Source organism: Cupressus sempervirens, chromosome 10, assembly GCF_028749045.1.
Source record: "Cupressus sempervirens isolate cs-2001-9-10 chromosome 10, ASM2874904v1, whole genome shotgun sequence".
Lineage (NCBI taxonomy): Eukaryota > Viridiplantae > Streptophyta > Pinopsida > Cupressales > Cupressaceae > Cupressus > Cupressus sempervirens.
This window is the reverse complement of record NC_143127.1, coordinates 492,351,904-492,369,723: the sequence shown is the minus strand read 5'-3', so window position 1 is coordinate 492,369,723 and position 17,820 is coordinate 492,351,904. Positions and strand designations below refer to the sequence as shown.

The following is a 17,820-nucleotide window of genomic DNA, read 5'->3' as shown; positions in this document are numbered from 1 at the left end:
TTTCTAAGTAAATTACAGGTATTAAACTGAGTTACCATGAAGGGTTCAGCTTCATAAATTATGGAGTTTAAGTACAGGGGTTCTTACACTTTTGGACCTTAGGTACAGGGCAGCAAGGTATATAGAAGGAAAAAAAATATTAAAACTATCAAAAGTTGTAGAAAATGAAATATTAGCCATAATATGGTTTTAAAAGAATAAAGTAACCATAAAAAAACTAGAGATTTTCTCTATGATACACCGAGTTTCCAGCATGTTGAATATTCAATCATATGATGTAGCTAGGTCTATTGTCATTTCTTCATATGCCAATGCCATGCCATTTCATGGCAGGCTCTCCATATAAAGAAATGTTTTTAGATGTAAGTATTGTTAATCCTTCAATTATTACTCTCTGAAAAACATAAGCTACGATGAGTATTACAAGTTGGTGATGGAGATGATGAAACAAATTTTACTAATGGATGGTTGCTCTATCATTATAGACGGGTGGACAAATATTAAACATTGATCACCAATTAACATCACTATCACTTGTTCAAACAGTCCTCCATTTCTCTTGGCCATGGATTGATTGGAAAAGTAAGATATAAACATGTATTGTCAGACTTTCAAAGATACCATAGAAAAGGTTTGGCTATTGAATGGTTGTGAAAAACTAATTCTGTCTATGTTAAGTATGTAAGTTGACTTGATCGTGGAGGGTGTTTACAAGCACAATTTTTGGACCCGTGTGTGTGTGTGTGTGTGTGTGTGTGTGTGTGTGTTGAACAGAGCATTTAAATTTTAAAACATAGATAAGAAGGCAATGGTGAGCTGGGGACGTAAAAATGTTTATGTGCAACTATCACACTCATTTCACTCAAGACCTTACGAGAAAAGTCTGAAACAAAAGATCCTCAACAATGATTAGTGGTTGACAATAAGATAAAAAAAATCAAGTTATTTTTTAATAAATTGTAGGGAAGTTATAAGGTAAGGAACCCTTTTGAACGGACATGAAGTGAAGAGTATGGATTGCATTCTAAAGTTAATGAAGAAACCCTCTATTTTGGCAAATTTGATGAGTTTGATTCATTGTTCTTGCTAGTTTTGAAAGATAACTTGTTTTGTATGAAGGGAGAGTATTGATATATGATTCAAACTTCTATTGTATACCTTGATTGAGGATTCATAAAAGTATTTTAACCTTTATTGCTGACTGTAATAAATTGTCCAAATTTAATAAGCAATTTTGACAAGTTTTGTGGAAAATGGCCATTGCGTGATTGTAAACCCTTAATACTTGTGTAATGGCTCTGTTTTGACATTTATTATAGTATACTAACATTATAATATGCATTTTTGAAGGAGAAGTGAAGATTATTGGTGATCACCAAACTAATTCTTTGTGTTTTTGCGTTAAAAGTGCTGGTAACTTATAACAGAAGCATATTGGCCTTAAGGAGGGGCTATTTATATGTTGGATTATCTCTACATATGTTGAAGACAAGGCGTTCCATCCATCAGTTGCTGGGGAAAGCAAAGGGCAAGTGTAGATTGAAGAAGCCCTAGGTTTTGAGGGTTTTGAAGCACAATTTGGGGCTTGTGCACTTGAGGGCTTTATTGAGTCAAATTGATTGTGGATTCCTTTAATTCAACTCATTTTATAATCAGAAATTCCATATCATGTGCCATCTCATCCTAGAAACTTAGAAACTTGGTGGAACAGAACTGGAATCACATGCCTTCACTAAAAATCTCCAATGAATGAAGCTACAATAATTGGAGTCAAATTAAAAAAGGCGTGAATACAAATTAGACTATGCAGCCACCTTGGAAAACAACAAGGTATACAAAAATACCTAATAAACAAACTATCCAACAAACTGTTTTTACTCTGCTAAAGAAGACAATTTTGGCTGTAAACCACGGGAATAATGTAGTGCTAACAGAATATGCCATTGTCTGTAATTGGATAAAAAATGCAGGACCAATGGACAAAGAAAGTCTCGCCCAAGATGAAAGTTTCCATGTCTTGTATTGCACGGCAAATTAACAAGCAATGAAAGGATTGAATGGTTTCAAAAAATGCCCATATTGTTAGAAAGACTAGAAAACTATAGTGAATCTACTTCTAGACTACATGAACATCTTTGCCAAAGCTATCTCTAAGGCTCCACTAAACTCTCTTGACATCACTTTCCCAACTCTTAATTCTTTTGCAAAAAATATGTTTTGTTTGTGAAAACTAGAGACATATGGGATAATTTGATGCATGGATAGGTTAACACTGAGATTCATTTATGGAATCTATTCTGGCTAGTTCACCCACAGATACACACCCCTCCCCTATATGCATGATGAGCTCATCCAACAAGTTTTAATTGCCAAGTATGAAACATGGGACCCTCTTTTCTAGGATTCTACAAATTAAATTTTGTAGGGCAGCCAAGGCAAGTAGGCATGGCTGTGATTCGTAGGATCATCAGAAACACAAGGGGGAAATGAATCACATGTAAAAATAAAGCACTGGCAAACAATAACATGCCAAGCATTTTTCCTTGCACAAGGGAGTCAAGTTGGCAGAACATATTTATATCTTTACCTAGATATAGAAGGGACTCAGATTATCATCAATCTGGTCACCAAAGTTAGATACTTATTGATAATAATAAAAAAATTCATCAAAGCTGTAGGGATGTAAAACAGTCTTATTAGATGTGATCCAACATACTTACTTGCTGCAGCCGTAAACCTCATTCAGGCATGATCATTTTGAAGCAATCCAGCATTTGATTCAGAGGAATTTGAATTTGAATTTAAGGTTTGTACACAACAAAATCCACACACATAGAGAAGGCAACATGCATGGCGGAAAGTTTTTTGGTGCTTGGTGTAGGAAATGACACCGTGGAGTTGCAAATTTTTGGCGGGAGAAGATAGAAAGTAGCAGAGCAGTTTGAGCATCCGGCAAATGGAAAAATAATTATTTTTCAAAATTTTAGTGGTTTTTGTTTATGTTTTTTATAGGTAATGTTTAGTTAGTTTTATGTAGTTATTATTATTATTATTATATTAGTGGTGTTTTATGTTTTATAGGTAATGTTTAGTTAGATTTGAATTTTATTATTATTATTACTACGTGAGTGGTGTTTTATGTTTTATAGGTGATGTTTAGTTAGATTTGAGGTTGTTTTATTATTATTATTATTATGTTAGTGGTGTTTTATGTTTTATAGGTAATGTTTAGTTAGATTTTAGTTATTATTATTATTATTATTAAGGAAGGTATTTTAATTACTTCATTTTTATAAGTATTATTTAAAAGAAAGAGATTTTAGTGTTCTATTATTTATTTTTAGATATGGATTTATATGAAATACTATGCATAAAATATTGGTTAATAAGTTTGAATAAAAAAACTACATAGTTGAATTTTAAAAAGAAATATCACAAAAAAACAAAACATTTGGTTATCGGCAACAATCACAATGTTGGAGTTGTCACAAGACTTCCCTTGCAATTTTCTCTAGATGCATGGAAAATTTAAGATTTCATATTTGTACATCAATTAGGAATTCTCAATTCACAAAATAAATCAAATAAACTAAACATTATATTTCTACTATATATATATATAATGGCACATCCACCTTTGCCTAAAAAAATAAAAATAAAAAGTATAGATATCCTAAATATATCTATCTAGAGAATTGTGGATAACTATCCATTATAAAGTGATCAAAATTTAATTTACTGAACAAACAAGCATTTATTTTTTGAGTAAAACATTATACAAAATGCACATGACAAAGGAAGACAATAATTAAACCACCTTAAAAAAAGAAGATCTAAAAGTAATTAATAAATAGTGACTCCTTTCATAATTTTCAAATGATGTTACATCTCCTAAAATGGTGAATAAAATCTCTCAAGCCATTCTGCAAAGTGTGATGTATCCTAGTAGATTCAAAGTGAAACCACGATGAGTATCAGAAAGAGAAGATCCAAGGGCCATCAATGAATTATGAAAAATAAAATCAATGTAATCCATTGATAAATAAACCATAGAAAAATTGAAAAGAGGAAGTAAATTAAATGAGTAATTATCTAATCACTTTTTTAGTCATTTATTTGTTAGTTTATTTAGTAGTTTGTGCTTAGGCGACTAATTGTAGGAGACTAATTGTATAGTCACTTATTTAGTCGTATATTTAATAGTCTATTTAGTCATTCTATTTAATTGATCTCGTGATTTTACTTGTTGATCAAATTAGTCACATATTTAGTCACACATAGTTGTAAATTGCAATGAAATAGTAGAATGTGATTAGTTTTAGTCACACGACTAAAGGTTTTAGTGGCGTGACTGTAAGTTTTAGTCACATATTTGCTAAAATGTACTAGTGGATGTACAATTTTAGAGTCCCTAGTAGCATTTTAGTTGGCCTGTCCAAAACAGTAGCATTGGAGAGCCCCAATCACATGGAATATGCAATATCAGAGGTAAATATGGAGAGGCCTAATCCCATGGAAGATGGTATGTCAGAGGTAAAGAAGGCCAAGGAATGGCTATTGGATGTTATTGCAATTGAAGAAGAATCCGAGCATTTGGGAGTACTGGATGTTCTTGCAACTGCAAAAGATTCCAAACATTTGGGAGCAATATTATCTAGCACTTCAATTAAATCTTGTGGAACTCCCTTTCTTTACGGAATTATGGGTGGATTTTTGTGTGCAGTAGCACTAGTGCTTAATTGGTATAAAAGAAGGGCAATATATTGTTCTTCTAAGACTTTCCTAGAATCAGTTGAAGGAATTTAGGCAAGGATGAACAATACTATGCCACAATATCCTCTAATGTAATTTTCGAAAATGCAGAAGAAGGTTTCGTCTGTGCCTAGCATGCTTTTTCCAAATGAGTATTGTCCAGCACAGGCAGTCAGCTCTTCTGGAAAAAAGAAAGATAGCAAGTGGAATGATTCAAGTATAAAAGGAAATGCAATTCACATTTCCAATGTGAAAGCTTGGAAGCACAATTCAGCTTCTACCACAAACCAAGAAAGTATAATAACTGGAGGAATATATATGAAAAATTCTTCTTCTATAGGTCGCACATCAGTGGCAAAGGTGATTCTATTTCCCTTGAGAGTGTAGAAGAATCTATTAAGTGTTTCTTTTATTTTGTATTCTTATCTTTACTGCTCATTTCAATATATCTGAAGCAATTTTTCATAAGAGTTATTCCTCCATTGACTAAACATATGGTATGATATACACTCTAGTTTTTCATTGTACTATTTTTTTATGTCATTCAATGGCTTCTTTGTCCATTGGGCTATTTATTTTATAACATATGCCCTTGATAGTCATCTCTGCTGCACAATAATCTGTTGTAAGCTTCGTCTATTGCAGTAAATCATCATCTTCATGATTTTTCTCAAGGGAAATTTCTAAGAAAATTTTATGTCTATATGCTGCAGGAAAATGATAAGAAGCAGCAAAAATTAATGCCAGTCAAAAAATCAGATCGGCTCCAGAAGGCAGCAAAGTCAAACTGTTCTTTCTATAAACAAGTACGTAATCTCATCTTTCGTCAACGTGTTTTTACAATGGGCATGCATACATTCTCATTTTTAGTTGAAATTGTTACTGATTTTGGAGGGATTCCATGATGAACAAGATCATGTTTATCCTACTCCACTATTATTAGTCTTGCTATTTTTGTTTTGTAGCTGATTTCCTTCTAGGAGCATATCTTAAGAATAGTTTGTATATGTATAATGCAAGAAGTAGATAAAAAACAGCAGAAAGGAATACCTTTGAGAAGATCAGAACGGATACGAAATTCAACAAAAATCTGATTGTGGTCACGAACAACATGTTTTAATTGTTTATGCATGAAGGGCCCTACTAACACCAGTACGGCTCTACATGGTTCCTCTTTACTACTCCATAAGTTGTCATAATGGACAAGTGGCTGTTTTTAGTTAATTAAAATTCAAATGGAAGTTGTAACCACTGGAGATAATAGATAGTTATGTAAATACCTTGTGTTAGGACAAGGAAGGATTGGATGTGATTTGGATGGCAAAAGCAATAAAACTACCTCTAATTTCCTGCATTTTTCTGATTTTCTTGCTGAGGTAGAGCTCTGTATGGTCATGTATGACCCCTAACTTGTGTAAAACCTATTTGTTTGGACAATCCTCGTAATCCAATATCACTTTCAACTGGTTAGTTCATTTTTCATTTATATTTGTGGAAGTTAGAGTGATTTTACTATATTTAGTCCTGAAACCCTGGGTGTGGCAATTTGAATCACAAAATAATGCTTTGAGACCCATTTCACCATTGACAAATTATATGAACTGGTGGAATGGAATGAATCAGTGGAAGAAGGATTTTTTGGATTTCTTTTATGCTACATAAGTTTCCAAGAACAGGGTAGTGTGCTAGATGCCATTTCGATGATGCCCTAGCCTAATATCTTCATGCATTAGGCTTGTTTTCCATAGGTAGACTAAGGGTTTGATAAAAGGGTGAGTTGATGAGAGTTCCAAGTGTTGAAAATTGTGGATTTATACCATATGTAACATTTCCAAGGCTCAGAAATCGAGTGTAGAAGTCTAGAGTGGAGGAATCCAATAGGTAATTTGTAAAAGTGGCCTAAATAGGCCAAGTTTCATACTACCAATCAATTATTGTGTCATTTTATCCTGAAACACCCTACCTCTATTTTGGATATGTAGATGAAGGCTGCAAATAGGTATCCTAATATGCTTTTACATTTGACTCATGACCTAGGAATGGAAATTTATGCTCAAAATATCTTGTTGGAGGTCTACTAGCAGGCAAGCCTAATTGTTCATAAAGTATGACTTGATAAGGTCCTTGGTGTAAGTTGGCAGGTTTATTTTTGTAGAACCCATTTTTATGAAATATGGTATCAATAGTCTAATAGCTACCTTCCATCTGCATCAATTTTATTCTCATATTTTAACAACCTCTTATAGTGTTTTTCCTTCACTACTGAGGCCTCTTAGTCCTCTTAGATTTCCTGCCATTCTAAATTTAAGAATAATGGACACATATTTGGGTGTATGTAATGGTCTTGTGATCTTTTAACCATTCATTTATTGTTGGTAATGGACTAAAGGCACGATCACAACCTTAGAAATGTTTTCGTTGGAGATTTATTGTGGCTATTTTCATGCTTTTGCTTCAATGTATTGTAATTCTTTTACATTTTACATGTTTAGTTATTATTTATTCTTGAGCTAATGGGTCATAAAGATAAGTAACTTGCAAAGACATACCAAATTAACATAATTTATCTATGAACAAATGTGCATTAGGCGTAGCACTGCTTTTACCTAAATATAAGTTATCCATCATAAGAGAGAAATTTGTGTGCCAATGAAATTAGATAGGTGCATACCTAAGCTAGTTACAAATAAACTTTTGATAAGATTAGTTGGGGTTTCTCATTAGCCAATTCTGAGGTCCAAGGTCTGAACTAAGTAGATATTCCATGTTCTCTCTATAGCTTTCTTATTAACATAATAGATTGGGAAAAGTAAATGGTTTGGCATTTCATAAAGTTTAATGATAGCAATTCATTGATTTTAAAGCTTGTTATATGCATTGATTGATCTCATAAACCTACAAATCTAATATGCTAATATGATTATGATCAAGTGGACATAACTACCCAGTAAATTGTTACTAGGAGAAACAATGTACTAATAACATTTTTGCAACATTGATAGTTCTAGATATAAATTTAGTTGTGTAAAAGCACAATATCCATTGAGGATTGGGGATTTTGCAAAGCCATTATAGGCTTTTCTTTACAGAGAAGTCATTAAGTATCCTTTGGTTGCAGGGCTAGTTCTTTGGGCATCACAATTCCTTGGTTTTCTCAATTCAAGATTCTAATATGACATATCCATTTCAAGATTTTGGCTTCATTGAAGATAGGATTAATAAGGTCAATGTGCCAACTAGTGAGAGAACTTTTGAAGCCCTTTCTATATCAGAAAAGATCACTTATCTAACAAAGGTTTGATTAGAAGGAGAATGATGTGAAGGTTGTTGGAAGATTGACCTTTGAAGCATGAATGCTGATGATATTCCTATGGGGGAGTATTGTAGATATGTTACTATGATGATATGTTACATTTACGACTGAGTTTTTCATTGATGTCAACATAGCAGTTTTCTGTGGTATCTGATAGAAGAACGGAAAGATCAAGTTGGTACAAACGGCTAGTTGAGTGTTTACACTATCCGAGGTTACGGGAGATACTTATGAGTATCTAGTATATGCAATTAATTTTTGGAAGAAGAAAGGATAAGTATAGAAGAAGTTATGTAAGTTTTGGTGATGTTTGTTCTGAGATAGAGTTTACAAAGGCATGTTCTCGTAAACTTGTTATACCTCTTAGCAGAATTGTTATTCTGAGAATCAAGGTCAAGGACATGAAGAAGACATGTTGATGATGATGTCGCTAAGCTCGCTCGTCATAATATTGTGTGTACGAAGAGTTATTCAAGTTGCAAGGTGGGAGATTTATGTTATCGCTAAGTGTAACGTGTTCTTAATGTGGTCTTATAGTAATTAATTGAGAAGGTCTAACAGTCGACTCAAGGAATTGTTTTGAGGACTCGGTATAAAGGAAGGACATTTTTCTTTATCATGGTATGGAATGATATGGCTATATATTTGATGATAAACAACAGCAAGAGCGAAATGCAAAGTTGAGTAGAGCAGTGCGGAAGTGAAGGAAACTTCATTGTCGAGGTTTTATTGAGTGATTTGAGGTTCGTGACCTAGTCTACAAGGTCTAACAGTGATTGGTTCAGTTGATAGAACAAAGGAAAGAAGAAGATAACAGTAAATTACATGTTTGAGCAGTGGGCTCTTCTTGTAGTTGAAACTGCATGTTTGGGAAGTGGGCTCATCTTTCCTACATTGTACCACAACTCCTAATAGGGTTGGAATCTCCTAACAGGGACTCTATGTACTAAATGTTGTAATAGACTCCTAACAGGGTCCAGGGTCCATTCTCTAACAAGGAATATTTATATTAGTACATCATCTTGTGGGTATCATTCCTACCGGGGTTTTCCCTCTGATCAAGGGTTTCCCTAGTCAACATATCTAGTGTAATTGTCTATGTGCATTTTATTATGGTTGTTGTTTACTTTGGTTGAATGGTTAAGTTTTTTTAAAGAAGATAAATGTTTTAATTGTTGGATAACTGATTCACCCCCCCTCTCAGTAATCTTGGTGGACTATTGTTTCTAACAAAGGTCTTGTGCATTTTCCTATTTTGTTTTGTCAGTTTTTGTTTTACTATTGCAAGAGAGATAGGAGAATATATGCTTGGACACAGTAGTTAGACCTTGAAAGCATATAGCAAAGTACCTTAAAGAGCATTGTTAACAAAGGGAGTAGGTGACGGAGACAAAATTTTATCATGAAAGGGCAGTCATAACTTGAGTGTAAGAGGGATCCTACACTATCAACCATGAAAGCATCCTAAAGAAGGAACAAGAAGAGACAATGCTAGAGCACGTGCTTTCAAGAGGACAGTCATGCTTGAACATGAAATCAATGCAATGATAGTCAAAAAGGACTTTCAATGCATAGTATATTAGCTCGTGTGACACTTTAAGGAGGAGGTATCTATGGGAGCAAAGACAAGGAAGACAAATTATCTTCCAATGGTCTTTAAGAGTGTCCATGCAAACAATAATTCTTGAAAAGGAATGTGAAATATTGTTGAAGGAATGAATAAAAGGACAATGATGGAATTTCATCACGATTGGTTACATTAAGTTTCAAGAGAAGTGATAAGAGGTAGAGCCTCATAGAAAATGGGACAATCATGAATATATAGTCCCTAAGAGAACTATGATGACAAGTAAAAAATGACTAGCGTTAAAACCTTACCACCACTTTCAATAGTCTAAGACAACAATATAAGGTATTTTTGATGATTGAACAACAAATAGGCTGTGTTATGGATATACTACCATGACTGAAGCATGGAATGCAAACACAGACCTAATAGCCATCTTTCCATTAGAGACAGTTACAAAATTGGCAAGGTTAATGGAAGAACTAGTGTTTCTATAGCAAGATCTGAGGGTTCTATCATGACGCCTGCATTTCAAAATTTTCACATAATAGATTGGGAAAGGAAATAGTTTAGCATTTAATAAAGTTAAATGGTTGCAAATCCTGTTACCTAAATTGGATGATGTAATAAACTCCCAAATCTAAGATGCTAATATGATTATGGTCAAATGGACCTCAGCACCTACTATGGGGGATAATTTGTTGATAACATTATTTATACAACATTATTAGCTATGGATATACACTTAGTTTTGTACATGCACAATAGCACTTTGAAGATTGGGGATTTCAAAGTGCTGTTGTTGGCATTTAATCCTTAAGTTTTGAAGAGCAACATTACTCATTTATTCATCATTCATTTCAATGGAAGTGGAGTTTCATTATTTTGCTTGGCCTTTGTGACTTGACCACCAATAGTTTCTAGTTTCTGAACCCTTTAAATCCTTATTCTGCTCACCTTCCTTTCATAGAGGATGAAAAGCCAAGGATTCCACTCCATATCCAGATGTTTTATTCATATAAATGCATAATGTAAAATGCAGCATCATTCTTACTTGTTTGTTGTCTATCCAAACACTTACAGCTGCTTATGAAGGTGAATTGAGGATTATGAAGGTGAATTGAGGATTTCTTCTTTTCTCTGCATCTGTAATTCTTTTATCCTAATATACATGGAATGAACGGTCTACGTCAATCTAGGAGAATCATGTATTTGCAAAGCAAATAATATGTGCCACGAATTTCACAAATTCAACAATCAAACCTATTCCAATTCATAATTATAATGGAAAGAAAATAGATTGCATCTGAGGCATAATTCATTAATATTATCAGCAATATTGGAACAGTACCGTCTTTCTTAATAGAAAATGTTCATTACTAGTTATCTGTCTCTCTATGATATCAACAAAGAAAATTGTTAGTCATTTTTCAAATATATAAAATAAAATCGCCATTACCAATTAAATAAAATTTTATATAATCCATCTCATTAAAGTCCCTGTCTTGGCAGAGGCTATCATATGCACCACTTCTGAATAACTTTTATAAAAACCATGCAAAGCTATAAATGACTATTCATCTTTTTGTTGTTCCGGAAGTTCAAAAAAGTGTATTGATTTCTAATTTATTTCCAAAAAAGTGTATTGATTTCTAATTTATTTCCAGGTACATTTCAAGAAAAACGAGGACAAATTAATTTCTCTCCCTTGTAATTTTTAGTAATTGCAGTAAACTGACTGATTAGAAGGGCTTACTGTTTTTATATTATTGAGCTTATTGCTCATTATGATTCAAATTTTTTAATCCTAATCAATTCCCAACCCGTTTGATATTCTTATCTCTGACACTTGAGGAAAAATATTAATATTGAAATAATTATGTTGTCTATTCGTAATATATATTCATTTTCCAATTTGAATATTCTATTATCCAATCATGTTCAATGATATTGCATATTGCCTCTCTAGTGATGTCTAGGTTTAAGAGATGTCTTGGTTTAATGCTTATCTCTAGTTATGTCTAGGATTAATGTATAAGCATGTGAGCCTTTAAAACAAGGGCTGCAGGGCAGCATAGTTTCTGCCAAAAGATAGTAGGAAAATTTTAGGTAATATGATAGTTGTTACTGATCAATTTCTAAGGAGATCAAAGGAGATCAAATTAGTACGAAAATAGACAGTTGAATTGTGATAAACTAGTTGATAATCCAGAATCTGTTCGTAAAACCAGTCTAAATTTTCACAATTAGAATCTACCTACTAATTATACTCAACTGTGTGCAATTTCTCCATCCTCAATAGTATTAGGCATTGACAAATGAAAAACACCAGCACAACCATTAATGGCCACTTTGATCTGAAACAATTTTAGCCTTTTGTTTCGCCCCTTCAATTGGGTTCTTGATCATAAAATAGAGGATAAGAGAGCTAAAGGATGATAAAGGTGAGCTGGAATTTTTTTGGTTAGTTGATCTTTGAACAAACATTGTTGAACATGATCAGATCTTTGATATTTGATAGCTTTCATTTAGAGTCGATATTCCTTCATTCCAAGAGAGGCTGATTAATATCAACTAAAAAATTATCACTAATGCCTTTGGATCCACTTCTACCATGATATTAAACAACATTTTTGTATCCCTAAGTCTTGGAAACATCCCCTACCGGGGACACTCCTACATGGAACATTGCAGAAAAATCCGAACTTTGGTTTGAGATACCGATTGAATATACAATGTTGGGAAGCTCCATATCCCACTTTGGCTTCCATGCAGAGGCATCAGTCTCAAAAATCAAGACAAGTACATGTACTCTGGATAGCCTCTAAGAGCGGCATCATTACTGTCAATGATTTTTCAGCTGGATACTTCTTCAAAACTGGTGATAGCCTCTAAGAGCGGCATCATTACACATTTCATACTTCTGACGTCAAATTGTTCCAATCTTAAAATAACTTCAGTTCAGATTAATTTAAACCCATTTTATATTTCTGATGTCAACCCTTTTAATAAAAAAAAGAGCAGTTTAGAATCATTTTTTTAATGTAAAAAGCAATTGTAATAGAAGTTAAAGAAACTAGCATTGGTAAATAATGGAGCGCCACAGCAATCTGAAATCCTCTCCAGACATCCACAAGTCTGTGAAATATAATTTAAAAGGTGTTTGCATTTTAACTTACTAATTTACATAAATGTTTGCACAAAACTCTTCTATTGATTCCCACCTGTGAACCCTAATTATCAAGTCTTCTTGTTTTACTGTCATGTGCATAGTGGGATAGGTGGATGGCCATGGTAGTGTAAAAGACTGGAGGAACTAAAATCCTAGAGTTTCTGGAGGAACTAAAATCGGAGGCAGAAAAAATATGCAACTTTTAAGTTGCATATAATAGAAATGACATTTATAAGAAAACATCTTACAAGTTGATTGGTCAGATTTAAAAAGCCAACACACCACACACTCATCTCGCCAGAACTAATTTCCACCATGTGCTGTGGATTTAGAAAGATATTTTAGTTAATTTTGCGTTGTTATTGTGTCCATTGAGAAGATGTTTCAATTACTGTTCGCGTCTCTATTCCATACTCAATACATTTCCTGTGGGCAATGTTCTGTGATCTTTTAAAAAAATCAGATAATCAAAACTATGTTCTAAAATGATTGTAATGGATCGATAAATATGGGGCTGTCTGATTGCTGCATATGCAATTGTCTTTGAAAAGCTTGTATGGATAGACAAAATGGCTTAAATGAGGTTGGATTGCAACCGAAATGGAGATATGGTAGAGGCAGAAAATGAGTGTTGGGAAGAAGATAAATACCGTTGGGAGCCGTGAATACAGGTTCACTTGAATTGCGGAGCCTTCTTCACACCAGAATGTTTAGTTAGAATGACTGTTAATATAATAGTAACTGCCAAGTCTCCACCTTTTTTACTGTCCTAGACCACAGATCTATGCCCTGGACGGACGCGTATAGAATGCATGCAACATTTGGGACTTTTGATAATCTGTAGGTTTGATTGTATTTGTGACATGTCAGTTAGCATGCAAATAACAGTCAAATAGCATGCAACATTTGGGCCTTCTCTTGCGTCAGAATGTGTGTTAGATCCTCTAAAAAACCTAAACATCTGCAATGCCTCTAATGTGGCCCAGGAGAACCTGCCAGCACTCCACAACTGATAAAATTCAATAAGTCTCTATTGTAAATGTTGATAAAATCTAATAAGCAATGTTGAATTATAGTATAGCAAAAGAGAAATTAAATGAGGCTATTGGTTGTTTGAGATTGTTCAATCACCATTTAATAGTTTAGCCTTCAGCAATACATTGAATTGAGTAATAGGTTGATGTATCTTAAGAAAAGGATGAAGTGAGCATAGAACTAGGGAGGAAGAGAAAGTGTGTAGTGTGCACTTTTTCCTACTATGCATTGAAATCTATATTGATCACTGATGATAAAGTAAATGAAGTAATATAAATATTTATAATATGACCATTTAAAAGATGATTCTTTATTTTAAATTTTGTCCATATATATATATATATATATATATATATATAGCTAACTTCTTTCAAGAATAATTATGAACATCCTCAAGGAATTAGCGGAGGATTAATAGTAAGGTGATTCCTAATCCATCTAAATAGTGACTATTGGATGATGACCCATCAATTATTTGTAGTCAATCATTCAAAATAACAAACAACTTACTTGTAACTTATAACTATCAAATATTGAACACAGTATAAATTAGTGTACTCAAAGATTGTGATGTTGCTACTAGGATTCAACTGTGTAGCCTTTTTAGCAGAACACATCGACCTATGTTTCATGATTAGTGGTTCGCATGAACTCATCTCTCATGAAAATGAATAGAACACTTAGCACTCATTGAATATAGGTGATGCTCACATAGGCGAAGCACTTGTTGGTTCACAAAACCGTAGATTGGAATCCTACGAGCCTTGTCTGCTCGATGTTGGGATATACAACCGGTTAAGGCCAACTTGACAGGATTGATCGATGTGATCTTAATCCTCTATGCTTCTAGCTCTGCAAAATCGAAGTGGTTGTACCTAATCCTGGACTACAACCTTAAGTCCAAGATGCTTATAGTAGATAAATTAGAATGTGAATGCAACAAAAGCTTTTCAAAACGGCAAGAATTATAAAAAGCTTTAATCTTGCAAATTATGAACTGAGAATAAAAGTAAATGATTGTAGAAATGTGATAATGTTTTAAATAAAGAATAATTATAGATTACTACAACAAATGAATATATTAACTCTTCAAAGGAAAGAAATGAAACAGTTGCTAGCATATGGATTATGAATTAAGAATAAAAGACCAATGCTTGATTAAATGGGCAATTAGAGTCAATATTATTAGTTGAAGTGTACAACTTTATAAAATTCAATGTATTTAAACTATAAAGAATTTTAACAATTCAGATGCGACAGATCAATTATATAACACGATTTTAAGCTAGTCTAAGATGTACTTTAACTCTTGTGGAGACAAATTAGACATAAATACAGAAACAATAAAATATTTCACAATATCTATGTTCATCAAATTTAAAATGCAATAATGACCCAGTTCATTTGTCACAATTTTAAAATATTTATAGAAAATAAATAAAATATTTATAAATGACACAACTTAATAATAATTTAAAACTCTAATGCAAATAAATTAAAATAAATATTTCTTACTGATTCGAAAATAAAATTATACTAGAGATACTCCTTACGAATGATCCATCCAATATAGTTTGACTCCAGAATCGCACAAGAATTCATTTATTCCTGTGAATGTTTCTCTATGTAATCTTCTATCCACTGAACAACTTCTTTCTCCAAATCGTAATCTATAATATTCCACTTTCTTTTCCACACAATATTCAAACCATATAGGGCCCGTTTGGCAACGAGAATACCCTTGGAATAGGGATTTGTGAATCCCGATTCTTTGTTTGGGTGCAAAACTTTGGAATGGGAATAGGAATAGGATTGGAATAAGTATTCCAATTTACCCAAAAAATGGGCTTATACAAGTCCACCAAAATAGATGGAATAGGAATACTTATTCCTATTCCATACATTACTATGTTACAAAATATAAAATTTCTGGTCCATGCCCTCAACTTTTCGTTTCATGCGTTTGCCACTTGCCGCTCATTTTTCCAACTTGTTGATGTCGATGCTGTTAATGCTCCACAAGCAGTGTTCCATTTTTTGTCTTCGTTCTTTCGTCGATGCTCCAGTTGTCAAGCAGTGTTTTTTTTCTAAGTTTTGGTTTTTGTTTTTATTATTCCATGCTAAATATATGTGTTTGAATGGTTGTGTAGGGTTTTAGGGCAAGAAGCTTCTACAAAGGGTTTGGTCTCATAGCATTGGTGGATTTGGTCTCACGCATCGGCGATTGTTCACAGGTATTTATTTTATGCCCTGAAAAGGCAGAAACCAGATGCTTCACATGATTTAAAATTCCAATCGCGGACATGAAAGTTAATTTAATAACAGTTTTCAGCACTTGATCATTGACCTCTAGTTTAGCTATATCCCCATTGGCTTATTCATTTGAAATTATCCATCAGTCAAAACTATGTTCACAAGAATGTTGGCATGGACCTCTAGGCACATTTCTTCTACATTGACTTTGTTCCTCTCTGTCAATCTGATTTTTGGTTCTTATATCTGAGAAGGGTGATTTTGCTAATGTATGTGATACTTGTGTCTTTAGTTGGATGATTTGATTGAAGATAACTAATTGAATGTTGAACAATACACCAGACTTTAGAGTTTTTGAAAAACCAATTGAATGTTTAACAATGCACTTGAATTCATAATTTTGAAATAAAATATTACCATGATCGTCTCTGATTTTTAATGTGAATATGTTTTCTACGTTGTTTTACAATGCTATTTTTCCACTATTTTGTTGTGCTTTTACTTACATTAGCTAAATATTGCTACAAATGTAAGCGTTACATTTAATCTTAAAATAAAAATGAATTATTCGAACTAGACAAATACGAAAAGTTACAAAGGTAGTGATTTCAAACCTCGAGATCCATTGGACATTTCGCTGACAAATGCAACGCTGTATTGTGAGAATTGTCACGATCCCCGCTAACCATTTTAAAAAAAAAATCATTTTTTGTCTTTCAGAAGATTCTTTACTACTTCAAGTTGATTATACTGGACAACAAAGTGCAAAACAGATTTATGGTCTGAATTGCGAATTTCAACAGAGTCTGGTCTTTTGGAAATAAACTTTGTGATTATGTCCCAACGACCATGCATAGCTGCTACATGAATTGCACACCTTCCGGACTTATCTTGCTTTGCCATTAAATCATCATGCCAGGTGCCATGATCTAGTATCTTCCCTACAATCTCAACAGATCCTCCCTGAACGACTGCATACAAAAGGGAGGTCTCACCTGTAATATTCAATTCAACCCACCTTATTCCATGCAAGGTGAAATCTTACCAAATACTTCAATTTTAATTTAATAAATAAAATGAGTAAATTTATTTACCTCCCCTATTACTTGTTTGGCTTTCAGACTGGTAGATGTGGGAATTAGAGGTTGAAACTGTAATCAATCCAGTCCAAAATTATTCAATCCAATGTGAAAAGCTACTAAATTGTTTTAACTCATAAAAAATGAGCGCAATTTCTTACCTCTCTCATAAGATTCCTGGGTTTCTGTCGTATGCTAAGGCAACTAATTATATTCTAGTCTGTACTTATACTCGATAATTTGATAATGTATATAATACTTTGAGTTTGTTAAGGCCAACCATGATCATGTTTAATTGGCAGCATTTTCATGTCCTATCTGTGACGAACAACAGCCTATTCATTCTATTCAACTCTATTTTCAGGATTTCTTTGGCTTCTTTCGAACCCTTCAAAATCATGGGTTCGGTACAATTTGTTTTTAACTACTAGTCAACCAGAATAAAAATTATAATAAAAATTAAGCCGAGTTAAAACTTTTCCATTCTTGATGGTGTACGTCTTCGGAAGCTACAGTTGTGTAAGTCCTCCTCACATGATGAGAAGGTGAATACATGTTACTACCGCCATGACTTTGTGAACGCAACATATTTGAATCTAGAGCACCTAATTGAATTGCAGGCACATGGTTTTCCTGAGGTATGGGCTGA

At 33.3% G+C, this 17,820-nt stretch overlaps 1 protein-coding gene across 3 annotated transcripts in view; it reads right to left on the bottom strand.

The window, feature by feature from the left end:
• Positions 1–13,849, bottom strand: part of LOC149534819 (uncharacterized) — a 32,880-nt gene extending 19,031 nt beyond the window's left edge. For all 3 annotated transcript variants that reach the window (XM_089806781.1, XM_089806780.1, XM_089806782.1), the window contains exon 1: positions 13,455–13,849. The gene's annotated coding sequence lies outside the window, so the exon portion shown is untranslated. The remainder of the gene's footprint in view (positions 1–13,454) is intronic.
• Between the last annotated feature and the right edge of the window lie 3,971 nt (positions 13,850–17,820).